General features: G+C 42.9%; 1 long non-coding RNA gene across 1 annotated transcript; it reads right to left on the bottom strand.

Moving 5' to 3' along the window:
* Positions 1-13,688: 13,688 nt before the first annotated feature.
* LOC125920406 (uncharacterized) lies at positions 13,689-22,202 on the bottom strand. Its single transcript, XR_007457047.1, has 3 exons — positions 21,982-22,202; positions 20,359-20,490; positions 13,689-14,200 (listed from the first exon to the last, which is right to left on the bottom strand). It is a non-coding gene; the product is annotated as an uncharacterized LOC125920406 (long non-coding RNA).
* Positions 22,203-24,114: the final 1,912 nt, after the last annotated feature.

Genomic DNA, 24,114 nt, shown 5'->3' with positions numbered 1-24,114 from the left:
AAGGAGAAAAACTAGAAATTGTGGTAACCTATTGTAAGAGCCTGAAAAAGGTGCTCCCATTTACATTTCATTCTTTCTTTTGTCCTCTTAGAGTGGGTTTTTTGGACAGCCATGGCTTTGGGCATTTTCACCCTTAGAAACAAGGATTTATGCCTCAGGACATCTCTTGTTTTGGGGTGTGTCCACAGAGTCTTAGCTTAAGAAGAGAAATACTACTTCAACCATTGCATACATTGTTCATGTCTCTCAATGCCTGCTGTCTACCTCAGTCTCTCTGCAGACTTGGATTATGGGGACAATAGTCAACACTATGTCAAAACTCCTTTGACATCTGGCTGAGACTGGCCCAAACAACTATGAGCCCTGGGTCCCAGTCCCCAGGAAGTGTACGGAGTTAGTCTCTTTGGAAACCTTGGATTTTCACACATTGAGTAATTGACATAGGATAAATGAATGAGAAGCAAAGAGGTATCTTTTCTCTTTAGTTACTGCTGAGGTGTTCCAAATAAGAAACAGGCAAGAAAAGGTCATGGACAACTGGGGGATTGGAACAGGAGTCTAAAAATGATCTGGTCAATTTAAAAAAAAAAAATTTTTTTTAACATTTATTTATTTTTGAGACAGAGAGAGACAGAGCATGAATGGGGGGAGGGTCAGAGAGAGAGGGAGACACAGAATCTGAAACAGGCTCCAGGCTCTGAGCAGTCAGCACAGAGCCCGACGCGAGGCTCGAACCCACGGACAGTGAGATCATGACCTGAGCCGCTTAACCGACTGAGCCACCCAGGCACCCCTGGTCAATTTTTTTAAGATGAGAAAATAGAGGCCCAGGTTGAGAAGCAGCTTGCCCAAGGATATGTAGCTGATGAATACAGGAGCTGAGACCATTGTGAGATTCCCCAGCATTTGGTGCAGCACTCTCTCCACACCACTCGATCTTCTAGTTGAGCTACGTGCAGCTCGGCACACCTGAAGCCTTCACGATGTGTACTTTTTAATCCTTTAAGAATCGCTTAAAGGGGAATGGACATGTCTGTGGGTGCCACAGGAGCATACTTTTTGCAGAAACAATGTGATTGTGCTGTCTCTACAAAGAGCGGGAATGAGTCACCTCCAGGAACAGGCAAGCCAGAATCTCTCACCACACTGGAGGAAAAGGCCCCACACCTCAAAAATCATGTCTTCAGAAAACAGCTGGGTGGTGCTTTGGGAAGAGCCCTGTCCCTGGTCTGAGCTCCCATGGCTCCCTCTTTGGGCCCCAGGTTTTCATCAGAGTGAGAGAGCCCAAATGGGCAATTGTAATCTCACCAGAGGGTCCAAGGACATTAAGGAAGTTTCCCCTAGCCGAGCTCCGATTTAGTAAATGGTAAAGCTTCACAGCTAGACCAAGAACAAGTCAAGTGTTGTTGAAGAAGAGTAAAGCAGAAGGAAGGCTGTGGCAGAGAATGATAGTGGTTTAGCAAAACATTTCTCTACTTTGATAAGATTTGCAGCTGGGGACATGGCTGTGCAGTTGGAGACTGCATTTAGCAGCCTCTCTTGCAGCTAAGTGTGGCCATGTGAATAAATTCAGGCCAACGAGGTGTGAATGGAGGTGTTACATGCGACTTCTGGGTCATCTTCAGCTTAAAACAGATGTCCTCAGCAGCTTTCCCTCTCCTCATCCCTTGAGCTGGACATGAATGTGCCTGTGACCCAGCCTTGTCCATGCAGACAAGGATAATGCCCGTGACAGGTGATGGCAGAGCAGTAGGATGAAGAGAGCCCGGATTCCTGAATGGCCACATAGAGAAAAGCTCCTTGCCAACCTGGACCTCAGGGCCATTAGTGACAGAAATCTCCATCTTCTTTAAACTATTATATTTTGGGGGTCTTTTGGACACAGAAGTTTATCCTTTTCTCTGACTTGATTGGGGCGAGCACAATAGGAAATGGGTGATATTTTGAGCAAAACTGGAAGGACTCTAGGCCAGAGCAGGTAGAAGTCCCTCCCTTTTGGAAAATTACTAGACTGGGCATGGAATTTCTCTGTAGGGCTATTGTCCATCACTTTTCCTTTTCTGACAGTTTCCTGAGTAAGCAAATCAGCTGTTTCATATAACCCTTATAATAATCCTGTGAATAGGGTTTTCTCCCATCTTCTGGCCGAGAAACCTGAGACTCAGAACATGGCAGTAACTTGCTCAAGATCATACAGTTAAACATCATGGGAAGATGATTTGAACTTGGGTCTCTGTGACTCCAGGGTCCAGGAGCTTTGCTCTGTGGCATGCTTTGCCCCACCCCCCCATAAGCCAGAATATGTTTTTGAAAATAGGTGCTCACTATGCTTTGGTAGTTTTAAAGTCTTAAGTTCATAAATAGAAAGGGCTTGGTTGTTTCATACAGGTAGAGGCTGGCAGGAAACTGAAACAAGCTGTACCCAATTTAGAAAAGTGATCTGACAATTCATTTACATTCCAGTTGTTTGGAACTGAGACCATATTTTTCCATAGAATCAATGTGATTCATGGTGACACATACCCAGGCTAGCTCCCAGACACCTTTATAACTCATAGTCTGAGTTGTGGGTCTAGAGAGCAAGGAAAGAGAGTCATGATAGTGATGATGGTTCTCCAATGACCGGATGCCTCATGCCCACTCTGCCCTAGGCTTCTGGCCTGTCTTCCCTACAAATCGCCACCTCCCCTACATTTCAGCCAAATCCCCCAACTCCTTAGTCTAGCTCATTTCACAAAGGAATAAATTAGAACGCAACCTGATTGAACAAATTCACGCTAATATGCTTGTTATCTAAGAAAATCTATGCCATTCAGTAGGGTGGACTTAGAAAAAATTGCTTTCTGTTCAGTGTATTTTCTTATAATGCACTTGTAGTCTATAAGCATGCTTGGATCAGGTCAAAGAATTAGTATCTTATTGACCACACATTTCTTTCTAAAATTTTTTAATGTTTAGGAACACCTGGGTGGCTCAGTTGGTTAAGCATCCAACTTTGGCTCAGGTCATGATTTCATGGTCTGTGAGTTCAAGCCCCGCATTGGGGTCTGTGTTGACAGCTTGGAGCCTGGAACTTGCTTCGAATTCTGTGTCTCCCTCTCTCTCTCTTCCCCTCCCCAGTTTGTGCTCTCTCTCTCTCTCTCTCTCTCTCTCTCTCTCTCTCAAAATAAAAAAAATAAGTAAATAAGAAATAAAAATAAGAAAATATTAAACAATTTTTAATGTTTATTTATTTATTTTTGGGGGGAGAGAAGAGTCTGAGTGGGGGAGGGGCAGAGAGAGAGGGAGCCAGAGAATCTGAAGTAGGCTCTGCATTGTCAGTGAGGAGATAGACACGGTGTTCAAACTCAAGAACCGTGAGATCATGACCTGAGCTGAAGTCAGTCGCTTAACTGACTAAGCCAGCTAGGCACCCCTTTTGCAGACAGATTAAGTTTCATAGGGAAAGGCATAAGTAATATCTTAAAAGAGAGTGAAGTGGGGGAACAATTTCAAAAGGCAGTTAAGTACATAGCTACCTAGTTCAATTGCTAGAAGACTGGATTGCATTTATGGCGTTTGGAAAGCAAAGGAGTGATCTGGAAACACAAGAGCTATGCTGTAAATCTGCTTTGTTCCACATCAATCAAAATTTGGTGTCCATTCTGAATATTTTAAGCAGGAAGACATTTTAATATGTTAAATCTTATCAAATTTTGCTTACCAAAATAGTGATGAGTGTTGGGGGAACTGGCTCTGGTTCTGGGCCTCTAGGTATATAGAACACTCCGGAAATGATGCACCTGGAAAACTACCATTTCTTAAGCCTTAAGAACTTGAGTTCAAGAACTTACACTGGAGCTTTGAGCTGGGATAAGGAAGTGGGCATCACAAAGCTGCTGACACTGCTGGCAAGGCCAATGCCAATGCTATGGCCACCTTGACACATAGAAAGCTAAACAGGCGCTAGTGTGCTGCTGCAGAAAATCTTGGTGTCTTCGTGGTTGTGTTTATCTTTTTTTTTTTTTTTAAGTATGCTCTATGACCAATGTGGGGCCTGAACTCACAACCCTGAGATCAAGAGTTGCATGCTCTACAGACTGAATCAGACAGGTGCCCCATGTATATCTTATTTTCGCCTCATCAGACTCCTATAAGCATATCTAATTGGTAAACAATATTTGCATCCAGAACCTGCAAAGGAGTGTGGGAAGTATAGTTTTAGCTTTCTGATCTCTGCCATACAGGAAGGCACTTTAGATCTACATGGTCCAGTAGAGCTTTCTGTGATGAAGGAAGTGTTGTTCTTCATCTGTACTGTCCAATACAGTTGCTGGATGTGGCAACTGAACACTTGAAATGTGGCTAGGCAATTGAGGAAGTAAATTAAAATTTTTATTTTGTTTTAATTAAAATAATTTAAACTTAATTTTGAAGAGTCACATGTATCTGGTAGCCAAGGTATTGATTACTGTGGATCCAGAAGGAGGATGGAATGGAGGTGGAAGGAGCAATTCATAGGATCCATAACACTGATTATAATCCTTGAAAATCACTGTGGAGGGTAGCCCTCATGGCCTCTATTTCCACACCTGTAAAATGAGGGTAACTTCTTCAAAGTGTAACGTTACAATAAGGTAGCTGGGAAACAGCTCATGGTGAGTAATAAGTTCAGGACCATGAATACCAGGGGGCTGTGGTAAGAAAGATTATCCCAGGCGATAAAGATAAATACCCTTGAAACTAGGATCTGGCACAGTACTCTTGACTCTTTTCAAAGTATACATTTCTAAGAGAAAGCTGATGATGTGTTATTGGATGAACTTGGCTTCTCTGTAGCCTGGACTTCTCTCCTGAACTCCATGCCATGTACCTGTCTACTGCATGGCCCTACCTGGATTCCCAACAGTTACCTCAAATTCAGCACGTTTATCCATCCACCTTTCCATCCATCCATCCATCCATCCATCCATCTATCCATCCATCCATCCATCCATCCATCCAACCTTCCAACCATCTGTCCAAATATACACAAACATGTATTATATGCTACCATATACAAATTCATGAGCTAGACATTTGGAGTATAATGTTGAACAAAAAAGATAATACCTCTTTTTTGGAGCTGATAGCTAATAGGAAAGGCAGAGAATAACAGGCAGTGGGGCAAGTGGAAATACACGGTGCAATGGGAATACCTTGGAGGAGCACCAGACCTAGACCAGGAACTGCCCAGACTGTCAGAGAAGCCTCCCTGAAGAAGCAAAAAATTGGGATCTAGCCAAAACAGGCAGAGGGGAGCACCAAAAGCAGAGGCCCAGAGGCAAGAAAGAATGCAACACATTCCAGGTGGCAGAGAAGGTCAGTTAACTAGAGTATGTGAGGGACTGGTGTAAGATGGGGTAGGTAGAGACAGATGATACAGGATCTTGAAAGTCAAGCTAATTGGACTTTATGCTAAAAGCACAGGGGGGCATAGAAAGATTGTAAGAAAGGTATTTGCTTTTTGGGGAAAAGCTCTGTTATCAACTGAATTGTGTCCCTCCCCCAAATTCATATTTCGAAGCCCTAACCCTGGATTTGGAGATGAGGCCTTTGGGAGATAATTAGGAATTAGGTTTTTGGTGAGGTCATGATGTCATGGGGCCCTTATGATGGGATAAGTGTCTGTATAAGAAAAGACCCCAGACAGCTTGCTCTTACTCTCTCTTTCTATCATGTGAGGACACAGCAAGATGGTGGCCTTCTATTGGGGCACCTGCGTGGCTCACTCGGTTATGTGGCCGACTTCGGCTCAGCTCATGATCTCGCGGTCCGTGAGTTCGAGCCCTGCGTCGGGCTCTGTGCTGATAGCTCAGAGCCTGGGCCTGTTCTGTTTCTGTGTCTCCCTCTCTCTCTGCCCCTCCCCCATTTGCACTTTGTCTCTCTCTGCCTTTCAAAAATGAATAAATGTTAAAAAAATTAAAAAAAAAAAAAGATGATGGACTTCTACAAGCCAGGGAAAGAGTTCTCACCAGAAACCAACCATGCTGGCATCTCCACTTCTAGCCTCCAGAACTCTGAGAACTACATTTCTCTCGGTTAAGCCATCCAGTCTGTGAGATTTTGTTATAGTAGCCTGAGCTAACTACTTTGAACCCTTTGGTTGCAATGTGAATGAATTCTCAGAAAACAAGTCTGGACTCAGGGAGACTGTTGGAAGCAGGAGGTTGTTGATGTAACTCATAGATGAATGAGGGTGGTAACACAAAGGTAGTAACAATAGAGAAGGAGAGACGAGTGCAGGTTATGGAGATAAATATAGATTTCTGACTTGGGCAAGTGGGTGAATATTGGTGCTAAGGTAGGGAACACAAGAAGAAAAGTTGGTTTTGAGATGGGGAGATGAATTAAATTTTGAATGTGATAGGCAGAATAATGGTCTTCCCAAAGATGTCCATTCCCTAATTCCAAGAATCTGTGACTATCACCTTACATGATAGAAGAGATTTACAGATGTGATTAAAAGATGCAGAGGAGCACCTGTGAGGCTAAGTCTGTTGAACATCCAACTCTTGATTTCAGCTCAGGTCATGATTCCAGGGTCATGGGATCATGCCCCACATTGGACTCCATGCTGAGCATGGAGCCTGCTGAGATTCTTTCTCTCCCTCTCTCTCTCTCTGCCCCTCTCCTCTGCTCGTGCTTTATAAAACAAAAAATAGTAAGTAATAAAAAAATAAAAATAAAAGATGGGGAGATTATCCTGGATTAGCTAGGTGGGCCTAATCCAATCACAGAATCACTAATATGGAGAACTTTTACTGGCTGGGTTAGAGAGATAAGATGGAAAAAGGGAGGGAAGAGCTGAGCCCTCCATTACTGGTTTTGAAGATGAGGAAGGGGGCCCCAAGCCAAGGAATGTAATAGCCCCTGGACGCTGGGAATGATTCTCAGTTGATAGCCGGCAAAGAAATGGGTACCTCAGTACTACAACCAAAAGGAACTAGCTGAATTATGCCCAAAACCCAATGAACAGGAAACAGATTTTGAGCTAAAGCTTCCAGAGAGAAATGCAGCCTCATGACACTTCGATTAGTCTAGTGTGAGATCCGTACTGGACGCCTGACCTGCAGACCTATAAGGTAATACATTTGTGCTGTTTTAAGTTCCTACATTGGTGATAATTTGTTAGGGTAGCATAACAAACAAATATTGGCCCTCACCTGCGTGGTTTGTAGGCACACCAGTTGGCATGTAGTTAGGAGCTTAAGTCACACTGGTAATTTGAACAAATTTATAAAGAATTTGTAAAGAACTGTTAACGAGTAAAAGGTGATTAACAGATAAGAAAGGGAATTCTAAAGAATATAGAAATAGCAAATGTAGGGAGCAGCCAGTACCTCTAGGGCTGTGAGAAAGTACCCAGGGAAGAACAAACTTAGCCAGATCTTGCAAGGTGGGAAATTGATTGGGATTGTTTAGTTTGTGATGTAATAGCTTTGGATCAGTGGACAAAACAAAGTGAAGATCTTGCAGCAAGCCTTGATGAACAATAGTTAGTCCTGAAGAGTAAATAATTTTAGTTGTTTTGTATTGTAATCTTTAGGAGTAAAGCATTTCCTGGAATGAATAGCTACATTAGTTTTGCTTGTTCTCAATATTGTTCAACATAGCAATAGAAAATATGCAGGTCCCAGTATTATTTTAATGCAGGTACGGAAAAATATGTTGGTTTAAATTTCCATTACCTTTGCTATTCTCATGGGAGGAAAAGATACCCTCATTGTTGTTGGATTTTATGTTTCACAAATGAGTTGAAGAGCTTTTCATATATAGTTCTGTGCGAACTCCTGTGAATTAATCCTTTTACTGATTGATTTGTAAGAATGTGGCATCAAATATATTCTTTATCACTTGAGCTCTGATTTTTCCCAGTGTGTCATTTGTTTTCCACTGTGTTTTTACCTTTTGTTTTAATACAGAAATATTAAACCCGTTTATATTGAACTACAAATCAGTCTTTTCTCTTTAAGATTTCTGGGTTTCAGGTTATCCTTTAAAATGCCTTTCCAGATGCACCTGATTTTTACCTGTGCCCGCTTCCATGGAGTGAGTGTGAAGGGATGAGAATGCTTATGCTGTGGAATTTATACATTTATGTGTTCTTTGGATTTATTATAAAAACCATCCTCTACTATTATGCTTTTTGAAATATGTTTTTCGGAGCGCCTGGGTCGCTCAGTTGGTTAAGTGTCTGACTTCAGCTCAGGTCACGATCTCACTGTTTGTGAGTTCAAGCCCCTCATTGGGCTCTCTGTTCTCAGTGCAGAGCCCACTTTGGATCCTCTGTCCCCCTCCACGGCTCTCTCTCTCTCTCTCAAAAATAAATAAAGATAAAAAATACTTTTTTCAAACATAGTAATGCTTTTCTCATTCCAAGATGATAATCTTATAGAGCTTTTTATGTTTAAAAAAATATATGCATATTTAAGGCGAGAGTTATAGCCAGTTTTTCCACCCAAACAGCTAAGCAATTGCCCCAACTTTGTTGAATATCCCATCTTTTCTCCCTGATTTGCCATACCACCTTTATAAGATGCTAAATTTCCATACACATTTGGGATAATTTATGGACCATTCACATCCACATTCCTGTATATTTGTGTCATACCATACTTTTTAATTAATTTATTTTTTAAAATGTTTATTTATTTTTGAGAGAGAGAAAACATGGGGGAGGGGCAGAGAGTGAGGAAGAGAGAGAATCCCGAGCAGGCTCCATGCTGTCCGCTGAGAGCCCGACATAGGGCTCAATCCCACAAACCACAGGACCATGACCTGAGCCGAGATCAAGAGTTGGATGCTCAACTGCCTGAGCCACCCAGGCATCCCCATACTGCTTTATTTACTTTAACTTTATTAAAATGTTTTAATATCTTTGGGCCACTTTCACCCTCCCCCTTTATTACTATTATTTTTCAGAATATCTCTGACTGTATTATGACTTTCTTCTTTTTATATTAATTTTGGTAATATTTGACACAAACCGCCACAAATCATGTTGGTGTTTTCATTATAATTGTAATGATATATAGATTTAGGGAAAACAGATATCTTCATAATCTTGTATCTTTCCATCCTAAAATAACGTGTATCTTCCTCTCCAAAAATAAATTTTCTCTCCTTTAAGTCCCTAAGTAGAATTTTAGAAACTCATGATTTTGTGAGATTTTTTTTTTTTTACTAAGCTGCTTTTATTCTTTTATTGTTTTATGAGGTCTCTTGGCTTTTCCAATTTTTCTGAGTCTCTATTTTAGGCATGTAGTTTATAGACAGACAGCCTAGAGTGTGGTTTCATTTTTTGACGCAGTCTGAGTTTTTCATTTTCTAAGGATTTTATTTCCCTTTCATGTAGTGCTATCACAGATGTTTGTTTGGCTTCTGTATTATTTCAAAAAGCCTTAAGTCTGTTTGGGCTATTGTAACACAAAGACCATAGCCTGGGTGGCTTAAACAACATTTATTTCTCCCAGTTCTAGAGGCTGGGAAGTCCAAGATCGAGGTGCTAGCAGATTGGGTGCCTGGTCAGAGCCTGCTTCCTGGTTCATAGAGGGCTCTCTTCCAGCTGTGTCCTCACATGGGGGAAAAGAGACCAGAAGTAAGCTCTGGTTAGGGTTAGGATTAGGGTTAGGGTTAGGGTTCGGGTTCGGATGATGGCTGTACCCTGATGACTTCATCTAATCCTATTTACCTCCTGAAGGCCCTACTTCCTAATACTATACACTGCAGGGGTGGGTAAGGTTTTGGCATAAATTTTGAGGGGGACACAAATATTCAGTCCCTAACATAGTCATAGTCTGAGTTTTCTTTTTATGTCTTTTCTTGTTAGTCTACCTCACCACTGCTATCCAGACAAGTCTGGTGTTTTTGTTTTGGAAAAAAAAAAGTTACTTTTATTTCTCTTCAAATATAGGTTTTTGTTTAGTCTTCTGACCCCTGTTCCAGACTGTTAGCATACATTATTATTATTTCTATATTATGTAGAAGGATTTTTAAAAGATGCCAAAATTAGGTGACAAGTTGGTCTAACATTTCAAAGTCCCATTGATCTTTTTATACTGAGTAGTGCTCTCACGTTTTGAGCATTTACTGTGGACCAGGCATTTCACATGTTACCTCATCTAATCTGTAGATTATTTCTAGATGGGTATTGCATTTCCCATTTTCATGTGAAGAAATCAAGTCTCAAAGGCATAGGAAATGCCCACCTTCAAACAGTAGGGGATTTGAACCATTGTCTTTCTACTTTCTTCTCTTGCCTTTCTTCATATCCCTTCTACATCCTGAGGGAAGAAATCCAAGCTATGTTATCATCTGTATGTCTTGGTTGATGAATCAAAGGAAAGGGTTGGAAGTGAGACTTCTCTAAGTATAGTTTACTTTTGACTTTTGAACTAAGTTAACGTTTTGTTTTTTTCTGAAGACTAAAATCAGGAAAAAGAATGCTAACCCTAAAATTGAAAATTAATTGAAATTAATAACCTTAACTCTTTATCAAATTGGTTGCATAACCAGACAGAGGAAAGAATTATTTCTAGTCATCCTGGAACATGTTCTTCTGGTATACATTCCTGGTGAGGTATATTCTAATGAAAAAAGAATTGCAAATAATTTCAGACTTCACGCAGTAGTTTTATTATTAGGAGTAATATTTGCATGATAATTTTGAAATATATAATTTATATATTAGGAAAGGACAAATAAGAATGTTAATGTTAAGATCCAAACTTTTCACTATGGGAGAAAGGAGATACATGTAAGAAATTAAAGTAAAAATCCTGTGTTAAATTTGATATATTAATACGAACTCAAGGTTTAGATTCTTTTACTTTCTCTGTTCACTGAAAGTACCTAAAAGCAACAGTATCCCAGTAGCACTGTTAACTGAGGATCTATCCTTCGTTCTTGTTTTTGCTGACAGTTTTGGCAAAGCCTCATCACATGGGTAGGAAAGGACTAGGTGCCCCGGGCTAAGACTGTTTCAGGTAAGGAAATAAGTCAGTGTTTATAGCAGTTGGGGATTTTAAAATTGTTTGCCAGGGGTGAGGTCTGCCCCAGTCCTCTTCATCATCATTTTGTAAAGGCTACATTGCTCACTAATGCTTTATGTGAAAGTGGACACTTTTGGGTAAACATAAAGGCGGAGTTGTATCCTATGTCTGGATTAATGCTGGCTAGGAATCTGGAATTGAGAACAGGAAATCTTGAGAATTTAAATTCCTGGGAGTTAGTAAAAACTCCTGGAACAACTTCACATTTTCAAAGGCTATATAATTGGTAATTGGTAGGATCAAAGCTGAGGTGACCAAGGGGGACAACTCAGATAATATCTGGGGTTGTAGGAGGCATAAGTATATCTGTGATATGAAAAAAGGATGGAGTTGGAAAAATACTAAGGCCCAGAGAAGGATGGAAGGATCTAGAAGGCTGGGGAGGAGTGAAGGGTTCTACTAGGCTGGATGCTGTGGAGAGGGATTGTGGATTCACCTTCCTCTTTAAGGACCCTCTCCCACATCGAAAACACTGTCACTTTTCCATAACTCCATGGTGGGGACCTAGAACTCTAGTCTACAGTACATTTTCTCAGTGCTCAGTTGTTTGAGGCTTCTGTGCACTTCAGATAAACTCTGCTTTCAGATACTTTCTCAATGAGCGTTGGGGCACTAGTTCCATTTTATATTTTCTGTGAGTATGGGATTCCTTTTTCTATTCCTCTACTATTTACAGAGGAAGCAAACTTTACCAACATTTAGGAAAAACAGACACATCAATATGGCAAAGGAACCTTAGGGCCAGCCCCCAGCAGAGAGGAATCTTCTCCTCTTCCTACTTTTCTACACCAATTATGTTGATACAGAGAGCCACCTGAGATGGAAACTCTCAGGAAAGGCTAGAATGTCATCACAGGGCACAGGACAGGCATAGGAGTGGGAACTGGGATTTATATCTGAAGCTCACAGTCCCTCTATCTGGGATGATAGAGGGCTCCTATAGAACCCTGATAACAGTGAGTCACCTGCCATAGACTGGATTATAAAGAGTGTTCGGGGTACCTGTGGAGGACAGAGTCCCTCAACTCTATTCATCAGTCGTGATTCCAACTCCGGTATCTCTGGGCCAGGGCCTCCCTTTGTGTTGGGGCTGATATGGAGAATAGTGCTCCTCGGCTTTGAAAGCCTCAAATCAGATGCTGGAACCCAAGCTCTGTCATCAGGGTCAAGTCCGATGTGAAGGAATACACATGAACTTTCTGTTCTGGGCAATTTGTGTCCTTTACCTGAAGAGGATAGGGACTGAAAAATAGTTGAGATTGACCTACAGAAAACCCTTTTTGAAATTTTTGTAGAAGGAAAAGTGGACAATATTCTATTCACTTTAAAGTGACTAACAGAGCTCTAATAATTTAGAAAATTAGATTATCCGTGAATAATGAATAATGAATGTCTGCAGCTAATCTAGAGAGAAGAGCGTGAAAATTTGGTCCTAGCCACTCACTGTAGTCTCTTAAGATCAGTGCACAGTCAGAAAGAGGAACAAAGGTCTAGCATTAAAAGGCAAGGTTTTGTATCGTCAACCTTAATCTCACCTGTCCATGAGGACCCAGGTCCACAATCTCTGCGGATGGCAGTTCCTAGAGCAATTCCCATTAGAAAACAGAACTCTTAGAGGGGAGGTTCACAACAAGGATTCCCTGTTCTGCCATGGGGAGGGCCACGTGAGATATATTGGAAACACTACTGGTTTTGGAGGCAGAAACCCCAGATCCTGATTTTGGACAAGCTGTCTGACTTCCCAAGGTTCAGGTTCCTCCTCTGAGGTATCATCTGGTCTCCATACCTCACAGGGTTGTTGTGAGGATCCCATGAGATAATGTCTGTGAAAGGCCTTCCTATTATTGTCATGGCCTATTCTATCTTGTGTGTTAATTTTGTTGCTTTCAGAGTCTTAGTCCCCCAAGAGTCTGCCCCAAAGGATCATTCCACTCGGCCCCTAAAATATCACTTTGCTCCTCTCTTCACCACAAGTAACCCAAGCTCTTGGATTCTCACATTGGAGAGGATGACTGAAAGAACCTAATGAAGCACAGGACGAGCTTTTCTGGTGAACCGGAGATCAATCTCTCTCCCCTCTTTCCTGTATCCCTCTTCCTAGGATGACTTATGCAGTGACAGGGCCCAGTGCAGCCTGGGATTGATACTGGCTCAGAAACCTATAGGGAATATAGGGAATATAGTCTGTGGACTCTCCAGAGGAATATTTCCCTCTGTTGCCTCTTTGCCCGAGTACCTTTTTGGAGCCTATCTCCCCTCAGTGAACTCTTACCATCTTTTCCCCCTCCTTGTGTCCTATTTTCTCAAAACTCCTACTTGTCACTTATTTTACCACCACCACTGGCTTTCTTTTTGTGAAAATTTGCGTGGAACAGCTAATTTTCACAATGCTAATTTTCTGAGCATTGTTTTGTTTAGGAACCCATATTTCCTTTCTATGTATGACATGACAGGGAATTTTAGAATTCTAGTTGTTTGACCTGTTAACAATATTGTCCATCCCTAGATCCCTTCTTGGTTGAGTCTTATCACCTAGGAAATCATTTGATTAATTCCATGATACTTCTAGCAAAGGAAGTCGGATGGCACCGAAGGAAAGTAAGTACAAACCCAACAGACAGTGTAATTAATTGCATGTTGTAGCCGGGCACTGGACTCGTACCGAGGAGTGACTAAGGTAAAAAAACAAACAAAGAGTATTAAAGATAAAGACCTTGGAGGTATCCTGGTTAACAGACAAGAAGTGTTAACAACTGAAACCTTAACTTTGCAGAGAGGAAAGAACAAAGGAAAAGAGCAAAAGCACGTGCAGGTTAAAGCGCCGCAGCGGGTGGCTCTGGTGGTCTTGTCTGGTGGATCTTGAGGGAAGGTGGCACTTCCTGTGGTTACCAGTGCGGTCCCAATGGTCTTGGGTGGGAGGTGCAACTTCCTGCTGTTATCTGTTCTGGAATGATTCCTCAGATTTCTCTGTGTGAGGTCTCAGGACAGCCTCCCAGGGATTTCGTGCGGCTTATGCCTTTTGACTTGGGAGGCATGGGTTCCCTGTTGTGTTAGTTGTTAACAGTACCTAGTAAGGTCCTTCTCACGGAGGTTTGACTGCATTCTTTCTTTGAGATCTGACGTAGTAACTTAAAAAAGTAAGGGAATTTGTGTTATTACTCAAAAGAATGCTAGGACAGAGAGTTAATAGAATATTTTGGTGATTCAAAAGAAAACTCTTATCTAGGCACAAAATAACTGAGGTCATTTTATGGAAAGAAAACACGAATTTTATTCTTTTTGTGTATTGTCTATGTTATAATTTGCAGTAAGAGATTTAGAAGACTTTTCTGTGAATAAATCAATTAACATTGAATATATCCTTGAAATTATCGTTTTGTCATTTATAGAATTAAAGTTTATTAATGTACCTCTGTATGTATATGTAGACATACATAAATATGTATGTATAATAAAGTTAACTTTAATCTTAAAATATAATTTATCTAAGGGGCACCTGGCTGGCTCAGTCAGTAGAGTGTGTGATTCTTGGTCTCAGGGTTGTGAGTTTGAGCCCCATGTTGGTTGTAAAGATTACTTTAAAAAAATAAAATCTTTAAACATTTATACATTCTATTAATCTATAGTCCTTATATAATGTATGTGAATAAGGATAAATTAAAACTATTATATATATTACACATATATTTCAAAGCTTAGAAACTGTTCAGGTATCCAAATATTATATATCAAGTAATTCAACATTTTCTAAAGTCTTAACATTTTAATTAAGTATATGGAAATTATAATTTTAGTTAAAACATTAAATCCTTATGATTCATAGTATTGTACGAATTTTATAAGATCAGAACCCTTTAAAAGACATCTGTCCTATGATTTTACTTAAACACAATTTTATATTTTGTAATCTTGAAAAGTTTGCTTCAACCGTGATTCTTTTCTTGTCCCATAAAACCAACATACAAAATTTAGAAGGTTTAAATCTTGAAGTTTTAATCTTAGTTTTATATAAACTAGAATACTGTCTTAGCATTAATCTTATATAATAAAACCAGGGCAATAACTTTATATAATAAAACCAAGGCAAGAGCGCCTGGGTGGCTCAGTCAGTTAAGCATGCCACTCTTGATTTTGGCTGAGGTCATGATCTCAGAGTTGTGAGATCAAGCTGCGAGTTGGGATCCATGCTGAGCATGGAGCCTGATTGGGATTCTCACTCTCCCTCTCTCTCTGTCCCTTCCCTGCTCATGCTCTATCTCTCTCTCAAAATAAATAAACATAAAAAAAAAAAACCCACAAGGCAATATAGGCATATATTGTCTCTAATCAATATGATTAACTCATTCTAATTTATCCAAAATTTATTTATGAGACAATTACAGGATACTTTAAAAAATACACTTTATAAACTTTGTATTCATGAAACAAAATTTGAGTAATCTTAAAGTCATAATTAAAAGCTCTTATATTAGGGGCACCTGGGTGGCTCAGTCGGTTGAGCATCTGACTTTGGTCCAGGTCATGATCTCACAGTTTGTGAGTTCGAGCCCTGCATCAGGCTCTGTGCTGACAGCTCGGATCCTGAAGCCTGTTTCGGATTCTGTGTCTCCCTCTCTCTCTGCCCCTCCCCAGCTCATGCTCACACTCTGTCTCTGTCAAAAATAAATAAACTTAAACAAAAATTTAAAAGCTCTTATATTGAAGCTAAGATCTCTCATAGCTATAGTAATGAAGGCTACTATTTAAATACATTTGTCTACATTTTATAATGCAAAATAGTTTACTGACATTTTTATTTTTTTTATTCTTTGACATTTTTGACTATATAGTATGCAAAATAATGACCATGATTTTTTTTTTGTCTGAGCAATTGATCTTTAAAAATTCCCAAGTGGGGGAAAAACAGAGGGACAGACCAACAACAAAGTGAGTGGGGTGCCTGGGTGGCTCAGTTGGTTAAATGTTTGACTTCTGCTCAGGTCATGATCTTGTGGTTAGTGAGTTAGAGCCCTGCATTGGGCTCCCTGATGGCAGTGTGGAGCCTGCTTGGGATTTTTTCTCTCTCCTCGCTCTCTGCCCCTCCCCTGCTTCCTCTCTCTCTCTCTCTCTCTCTCTCTGATAAATAAATAAACTTAAAAAAAAAGTAAGAGGTAGCTTTAGACAAATATGAAATTATCAATGTAAAAGGTTATCTTTTCGGGGCGCCTGGGTGGCTCAGTCTGTTAAGTGTTTGACTTCGGCTGAGGTCATGATCTCACGGTTCATGGGTTTGAGCCCTGCGTCGGGCTCTGTGCTGACTGCGCAGAGCCTGGAGCCTGCTTTGGATTCTGTGTCTCCCTCTCTCTCTCCTCCTCCCCCACTCATGCTCTGTCTCTCTCTCAAAAAATAAATAAATATTTAAAAAAAAGGTTATCTTTTCTCTGTAAGGAGAAGGGAGAAAGTTTAGATGCAGGAAAACCTGTTTCATATATACATAGACCCAAAAGAGAAAGTCATTATAGGTTTAAACAGTAACTCAAGCCCTTGACAATTTTATCAAGCCATACAATTAAAAGCCAGTGTTTATTAATCCCTACAGAATGGAAACAGAGGGGAAATCTACATTAATCACAGTGATCTCTCTCTTTTAGACCAGTTATACAATCTCCTGAGAGTTTCTGTTCCCTTTTTGCCTTAGGCATTTCTCAAATGAACATTCCTGTTCATGTCAAAGTTCCCCTAGTGGCCACTATAATTCTAATTTATCCTCGGTGAAGTTATGCCAGGTGCTAGCACAGACTTATTAGCAGACAAGCCCATGAGAGATTTTTTGACTGTTGTTCAGAGGTAAAATATCACTTGTGTTTTAAGTCCTCAGCCCTAAGGTTAGGCTGCTTCTACTTGCTGACCTGGGAAATCAGCAGCCACCTGGCTCTGTGTGGAGAGATCTTTCAAAGCCAATTTCTCATACCCAGAGAAGACTGGAGAAAGTTCTCATAGACAAACAGAAGCTGGTGGACAAACATAAGGCAGAAGATGGTGTTAAAAGTCAAACTTCACCAGGGGACACTCAGGTCTGACCAGAAACCAAAAATTCTAGCAGACAAATATTAAACTGGTTGTATCTTTGGTCCTTTGATATCGGAATCTAAATTCAGTGTAAAATCACACAATCAGAGACAAAGAGACCTTCAATGTCTTGAGATTCAAGGAGTCTCAGATATGCACATTAGTACTGAGTTAAGGAGGCCAAAGCTTAGTAGGGAGGGTATTGACCAAGTATCAAGAGAACCTTCAGGTGTCCTAATCAGGACACCAGGAACAAACTTATAGTTGACAAAGTCAGGTTTATTGGCTTGTTGCAACGAGGGAGGTCACATAGGAACCATGGCATGTGCCACCAAGAAAGGGAAAAATTATGATGCAGCTTTAAGGAGGGATGGCATTTAGGTGAAATTTATTTTTTTTTAAACATTTATTTATTTTTGAGAGTGAGAGAAAGAGAGAGAGAGAGAGAAAACAAGTGGAAAGGGGCAGAGAGAGAAGAAGACACAGAATCCAAAGCAGGTTCCAGGCTCTGAGCTGTCAGAACAGAACCTGATGCGGGGCCCAAACTCACGAATTGTGAGATCATGACCTGAGTTGAAGTCAGACGCTTAACCGCCACCCAGGCGCCCCTGAAATTGATATGAAACAGTATTTTGATAAGTTAAAGCGAAGGAGGGCTGTATGTAAAAGGGATAACATCAGGTCTGGATGGTGAAATGGGACACAAGGTCTCCTTTTCTTAGAAACTACAAATTAAGATAGATGTAGAATGTTACACCCCTGAACCCCTATCTTGAATCTGTACCTGGGTTGGATATCAAGGCAGTTGCTCTGTGTCAAAGTGAATTAGATCCTGTAGGCAACAGTAGGATGTTTTGTTCTTACTGAAATTATTTCAAAAATGAAGTTTCTGATAAACTATGATTTTAGAAAGCAAGATTTCTTAGTAACAAAGTAATAGTCATGCTACTGAGTGTCATTAGGACACTTTACAGCTGCAGTGTTTCCTTGGGAGAAATAGAATTTTCTGCTAATTTTGCAGCTGGCTTTATCTGTGTTCTGTGTCTGTTTTCCCAGCTTGATGAATGACATGGTGGATTTTCAGTGTCTCAGGCCAAACTAATTTTCACTTTCTCAACATGTAACTCAGTCTCTTGTTTTACCAGCCTGTAGAACTTGCCAGAAGGAAGCTGTGGTGGCATGGGACTTTTTCTGGAAGTGATTAATCTCTTCCCTTCTTTTCTGTTTCCCCGCTTCTTAAGATGGGCTGTGCAATTTTGGGGCCCCAGTGATGCCTGCGGTTGTTCCTGAAGGAGGAACCCACGGCGAACAGAATGAGAAAGCAAGTCTTGGGATGAGGTTTATAAAAGGTGTACAGCTTTCTCCACTATCCAAAACTAGTGTGTTCCTATGAAAACTTTCATAAGCCAAAGAAGAAAAAAATAGCATAAAGCAAACATTACCATTTCTAGAAATTATTTTGAATGTTCCCACCTTCCCCCCCCCCCAAAAAAAAAAAAAACTTCTTAGGCTTTTCTGATACCTTAGGGCACATCTTGCTAAGGGAGCCACAGAATAAATTGAGATAGAGCACAGATGCTCACAGACATAGTTCAGAGCTCTGGTGGCTGGAGGCTGAGATGCTGAGTATAGTTCCTGGGGAAGGACCTTGGTGGGGTCGCTCTCACTGCCACTGCTGCTGCTTGGGGTGCGACCTGCCTCTATAACTGCAACACAAATGCTGAATGCTATTTTCACTCTTCACCTTTTGATGGTAAAAGCAAAAATTCTCTTTGGAATTCTTTCGGGTAGTGAAAACAGGTAGCAATGTAGGTCTTTCATAAAAGCAAAGTGAGGGAAGTACATGTATCATGGGTATAGGATGTTCTAATAGGCAGGGGCAGTATGCCTTAGGGGCCCTTACCCTCTCCAGACCCTCTTGTTCCTATTCTGTGTCAGTAACTGCTGGGTCAAGACCTGAGCAGGGAGGGTTGGGAAGGCATCCGTGTGGAGGGTGACCTTCTGTTTTTAGCAGGCCTGTGAAAGATGCTGCTCTGTCAGTGTCCCCTTTGTTCCTTCGGCTCCTCTGCCTGAGTTGTCTTTAACTCTGGCCTCCACTCTTTTACCAGACCTTCCAGAAAACCCATTACCAGCCCTTCAGGCTGAGCCCATTCACTGTTTTTTTTTTAAACATTTTTTTTTTAATGTTTTATTTTTGAGAGACAGAGAGACAGCATGTGAGCAGGGGAGGGGCAGAGAGAGAGGGAGACACAGAATCCAAAGCAGGCTCCAGGCTCGGAGCTGGTGGCACAGAGCCTAATGTGGGGCTCAAACTCACAGAGCTGTGAGATCATGACCTGATCCAAAGTGAGACACCTAACCAACTGAGCCACTCAGGCGCCTCTGAGCCCATTCACTTCTGACCTATTTATCAGCCTCCCTTCCCAGGACCCTGCAGAATCCTGTCAACCCTTGCACCTCCCTAGCTCGTGTCTGACTCTGCTCCCACAGAGCCTGTTTCCTTCTCTCTGTGCTCTGCCCTTCACAGTGGGCCCCACTCCCTCATCCCTGCTTTCCCCCTATTACTGCCGCCAGAGGCTCTCCCAAATTCTCAATCCTCTCTTTTACCACTCCAATGATGGCTTTATCTCCTCTGCCTGGGAATCCTCCTTGCCTTAGTCTCACCTCATCTTTCACTATCCTTCCTTCATCCCCACAAACCAGTTTCCTCATTTTTTCCCCCAAGATCCCTCTGCTTCCATTTGACCCCAGGCTCTCTTATTCAGTCTCATCACTGGGCACCAGATCCCTTTTTGCCTCTGGAGCTACAATCATAACAGACTGTCTTCTACTCCCCTCATTTACCCTTCCTCCTATCCTCTGGAACACACAGAACTACTAGACCCTCTTACGCAACCAGATCCCACCTCTTCGTATGATGCTACCCTCTTTGTAAGGACCTCAGCTTCCCATTTCTCACCAATACCTCGTTCCATTCACTCCATGAATCCCACTGATTCATTTGCCTGTCAGCCCCCTCCACCAACTGTCTCTACCCCACCATTGCTGGACTCTGAGAGTGTTGGTTTTTGGCTTGATTTCAGTCTTACTGAGCACTGTCCCAGAGAGCTCATCTTCAGAAAACCCCCTTCTGTCTGGCCTCTTCTGTTGCAACAACCTCAAGCATTGATTGCTCGAAACACTTGCTCATTTCCACCTTCTGGTGGCAGGTGTCTGCTGAGGACTTGTTTCTCCCTACCTTCTCATACTGTGATTTCCAGCAGGAGTTTTTTTCTCTTTGTCCATCAGGTTCTATCTCTGGGTAGATCCTGTAACCAGATATGTAGATGCAGGTAGACATGCTTTCCTCAGCTCTACTGTCCAGAAGCTCCTGGAGGTACAAGTCACAAAGAGTACAGATTTCCAGATTTGGGAGGACAAAGAGGAGGGGATCATTTCTTTAAAAACTTTTTTAAAATATTTATTTATTTTTGAGACAGAGAGACAGAGCATGAGCAGGGGAGGGCCAGAGAGAGAGGGAGACACAGAATCCAAAGCAGGCTCCAGGCTCTAAGCTGTCAGCACAGAGCCCAACGCAGGGCTCGAACCCACGAGCTGTGAGATCATGACCAGAGCCGAAGTCAGATGCTTAACCGGCTGAGCCACCCAGGCGCCCCTTTCTTAAGGAGGGGATCATTTCTAAAACAACAGAGGACACATTACCAACTCCATTGTTCTGTGATTCCCTTAGTGTCACTTGCTGTTCCATAGCCCTCTGACTCTTCTGGATATGTGAAGGTGAACTAGAGAAATTGCATAGTCTGTAGGAACTTACAAATCCCCAAACCTTCAGAGACCCTGCAGCAGAAATGTAGCTAGTTCTTCTGAGGTCCTTACTCTGCACAGCAAGTCCCTGTTGGCTACTCTCCTGTCGTTTGACCATTGTCCCTCACCACTTTCTCTTATTTAGTCTCTAATGCCCTCCTCCTGCAACCCAAATGCAGATAACCAATCCCTAGACCTTTTCCCCCACCCTTGGAGGAAAGTTCTAGAGAGGAAGAACTTACTAAAGAAGGAGGGTACCTTCTCTAAGTTGAGTTTCCACTTTAGGAATATGATAATGGAGATAAATTTAGGAATGAATTGGAATTCTTTCAAGGATTAAACAGTTGAGGGAGATAGTCAAGGTCAAAGCATCCCCAGCTCTGGAGCAGCCTGGGTCAGCAGAATCCCTGTGTCCATAAGCTTCAGGCCCCAAGGAAAAGCCAGAAAAAGAATGTAGCCCCAAAGGATGAGAGGGCCCTTAGGATATCCAAAACATACATGCATCAAAGAAAGGAGGTAGGACTTGGGGACATACCAATCCAAGCAGTCACCCTCCCAGCCCAGGGACCTAGGTGACACCCTAATGAACAAGACCCATAGTTTTTGCCCCAGCTGGAATAAAGTACAAAACATCACTTGGGAACAAAGGACGAGATGCTGTTTCAGTGGCTTTGTCCTGGGACACAGGCTAAGGGCAAGTAGGTTGCTTCCAAAAACTCCATCACCTGTGCGTTGTCCATATCCAAATTGAAACCAGAGGGGTCTGGGTAAAGTATCACAGTCATTGTTACAAGCATTTGGGACACATCAGTGAGAAAGACAAAACTCCCTGCCCTTGTCGAGTTTACATCATTGGTTCTTGAGTCTCCTTCCCCTCAAACTGCTCAAAACTCTATCAGACCTCCTTCATTTTCCTCAAGCCCCCTCCTCAACACCTCCTCAACACATTTTGCTGTGTGGCCTGCTCCTGAAAGGTACTGCAAGCCTTCCCATGGGAGCCTTTCGTCATCAGATCTTCTAAAGGATTGCATCCCACCCTCGTTTCCTCCTTCCTTACTGCTGTGTGAAGGAGGGATCCTTCCGGGAGGCCTTCCTTGACCCTCCCAAAGAAGGATGGGTGTCTTCACTTTCATCATCACAACTCTTGTTGCACTATGTTGCAACTCTGGGCGACCTTCCCTCTTCTCTGAGCTTCCCTGGGGGGCCTTCTCTCTCTCCCTCACTGCTGGCCTGTGTGTCACACCCAGGTAACGGTCGATAACCGTGAGGGAATTGACGACGGAGATTGGAGGAAGCCCCTGGGGGCGGGGCTGCATCCCGGGGCGGGGCTGCATCCCGGGGCGGGGCCACGCCAGGGGCGGGGCCACGCCAGGGGCGGGGCCGAAGTCTGGGGCGGGGCCCGCTTGGGGCTCTCTTCTCGCTTTCAGGGGGTGGTCAGCCTGGCTTCCCTTCAGGATGTTGAGTCGGGAAGGAAAAGCTGGGGCTTCCCCCTCACGGACCGGGTTAGGATGGGGCCTTCCCGCTCTGCCTGCGGGGCTTCACCAGCAGTCCCTCACCTAGCCCGCAGGGCATTACATTGGGGCCGCACGGGCCCGGGTCGGCCTACGAAGGCCCGGAGAGGCCTCAAGAGGCCCTGAGCGCCTGCAGCCCTCTCTGCGGGAGCTCCGCGCAGGTCACCTCCATCAGCCTCACTGACTGCTGCCTGTTGAGGCCGCACTGCCCTGGCTGCCCGGCAGGTCCCTGGGCCCAGGTTCCAGTGTCATGGTCCCAGGGGCTGGAGCGCTATGCACACCCGCCTAGTGAGGCCGCTGCAGGGGTGGAAGGAGCCGGAGAGCCTTGTTCAACGCCAGGTTCCGGCTGGCCCACAGCTGCCTTGTTCAACGCCGGGTTCCGGCTGGCCCACAGCTGCCTTGTTCAACGCCGGGTTCCGGCTGGCCCACAGCTGGTGCTGCAGCTGCCGCGGGGGCTTGGCGAGGCCAGCGTCTCACGCTCCCCCACGACCAGTATCCACCGAGGGTGCCTGGCCAGCGCTGGAAACTGTTTTCTGGAAAGCTGCCAGGAAGGCCCGGGCGCCTCTAGCAAGGCCGGGCGATGGCTCGTGAGAGCGCCGAGGGGAAGGCCCTCAGCGCAACCTGACGGTGGAGGCACGAGGTCACCCCTGAGTGGCAGAGACGGAAGCCCGTGCAGACTCCGGAGTCCCAGGTCCTACCGCGCGGCGCAGGCCTCCAGCACAGCGCGTGGAGTTGCTTCCACGACTCAGGTAGGCTTCTACTCCAGCCTTGCTTTGGTGGGGGGGCTCTCAGCGTCGGGGTCTCCGGGTGTGATGGTCGTCGCCAGAGATGGGAGTAAACGCTGCGTTTCTTCTTTTGGACAGGTTTTCTTGCATGAGTGTTATCTAGCAAGTTTACAAGATACGGATTACCCCGTAATAGTCGTGCTCATAGGCTCGACCCCAAACATTTAATGCTAACACGTGTTGCATTTCTTTCCAGACTTTGCTATGCCTATTTTCAGTGTTTAAATAATATACATACATATATTATTTGTGAAAGGTGGGAAAACATTTAACGTTTTATCGTAAGCAATTTCGGCATTGTTATGTACTGTTCGTAAACATCATTTTAAATATGTTCCATATTAGCTCAGCCTATTTTTTCTTTGATATTCAGGTTTGTTCTAAGTTTTTGATATTATACATTTTGTGCATAATTGCACTTGGTTCTGAACTGTTATTCCAAAAAATCACAAAGCTTTTCCAGAAGTTATGATTTTTTCTTTCTTTTTTCTTTTCTTTTCTTTATTATTATTATTTTTTAATGTTTATGTATTTTTGAGAGGGAGAGAGCACAAGCTGGGGAGGGGCAGAGAGAGAGGGAGACACAGAATCTGAAGCAGGCTCCAGGCTCTGAGCTGTCAGCATAGAGCCGGATGTGGGGATCAGACTGATGAACGGTGAGATCATGACCTGAGCCCGAGTCGGTTGCTCAACCAACTGAGCCACCCAGGTGCCCTGTGAATTTCAGATGATTTTCTAATCCAGGATTCTACCCTTGAGCCATTTCTCTTCTTTTCTTATGGTCTCCTTAGGTGAGATATCTACCCATCAAGTAAGTTATTTCAATGCTGACTTTTCCCTTTTGCTTCAAATTTATGCATCCCGATGCTTGCTAAACATTCCCCACCTTGGTTT

Source organism: Panthera uncia, chromosome D4, assembly GCF_023721935.1.
Source record: "Panthera uncia isolate 11264 chromosome D4, Puncia_PCG_1.0, whole genome shotgun sequence".
Taxonomy (NCBI): Eukaryota; Metazoa; Chordata; class Mammalia; order Carnivora; family Felidae; genus Panthera; species Panthera uncia.
The sequence above is the reverse complement of the archived record's forward strand: the minus strand, read 5'-3'. Positions and strand labels throughout refer to the sequence as shown.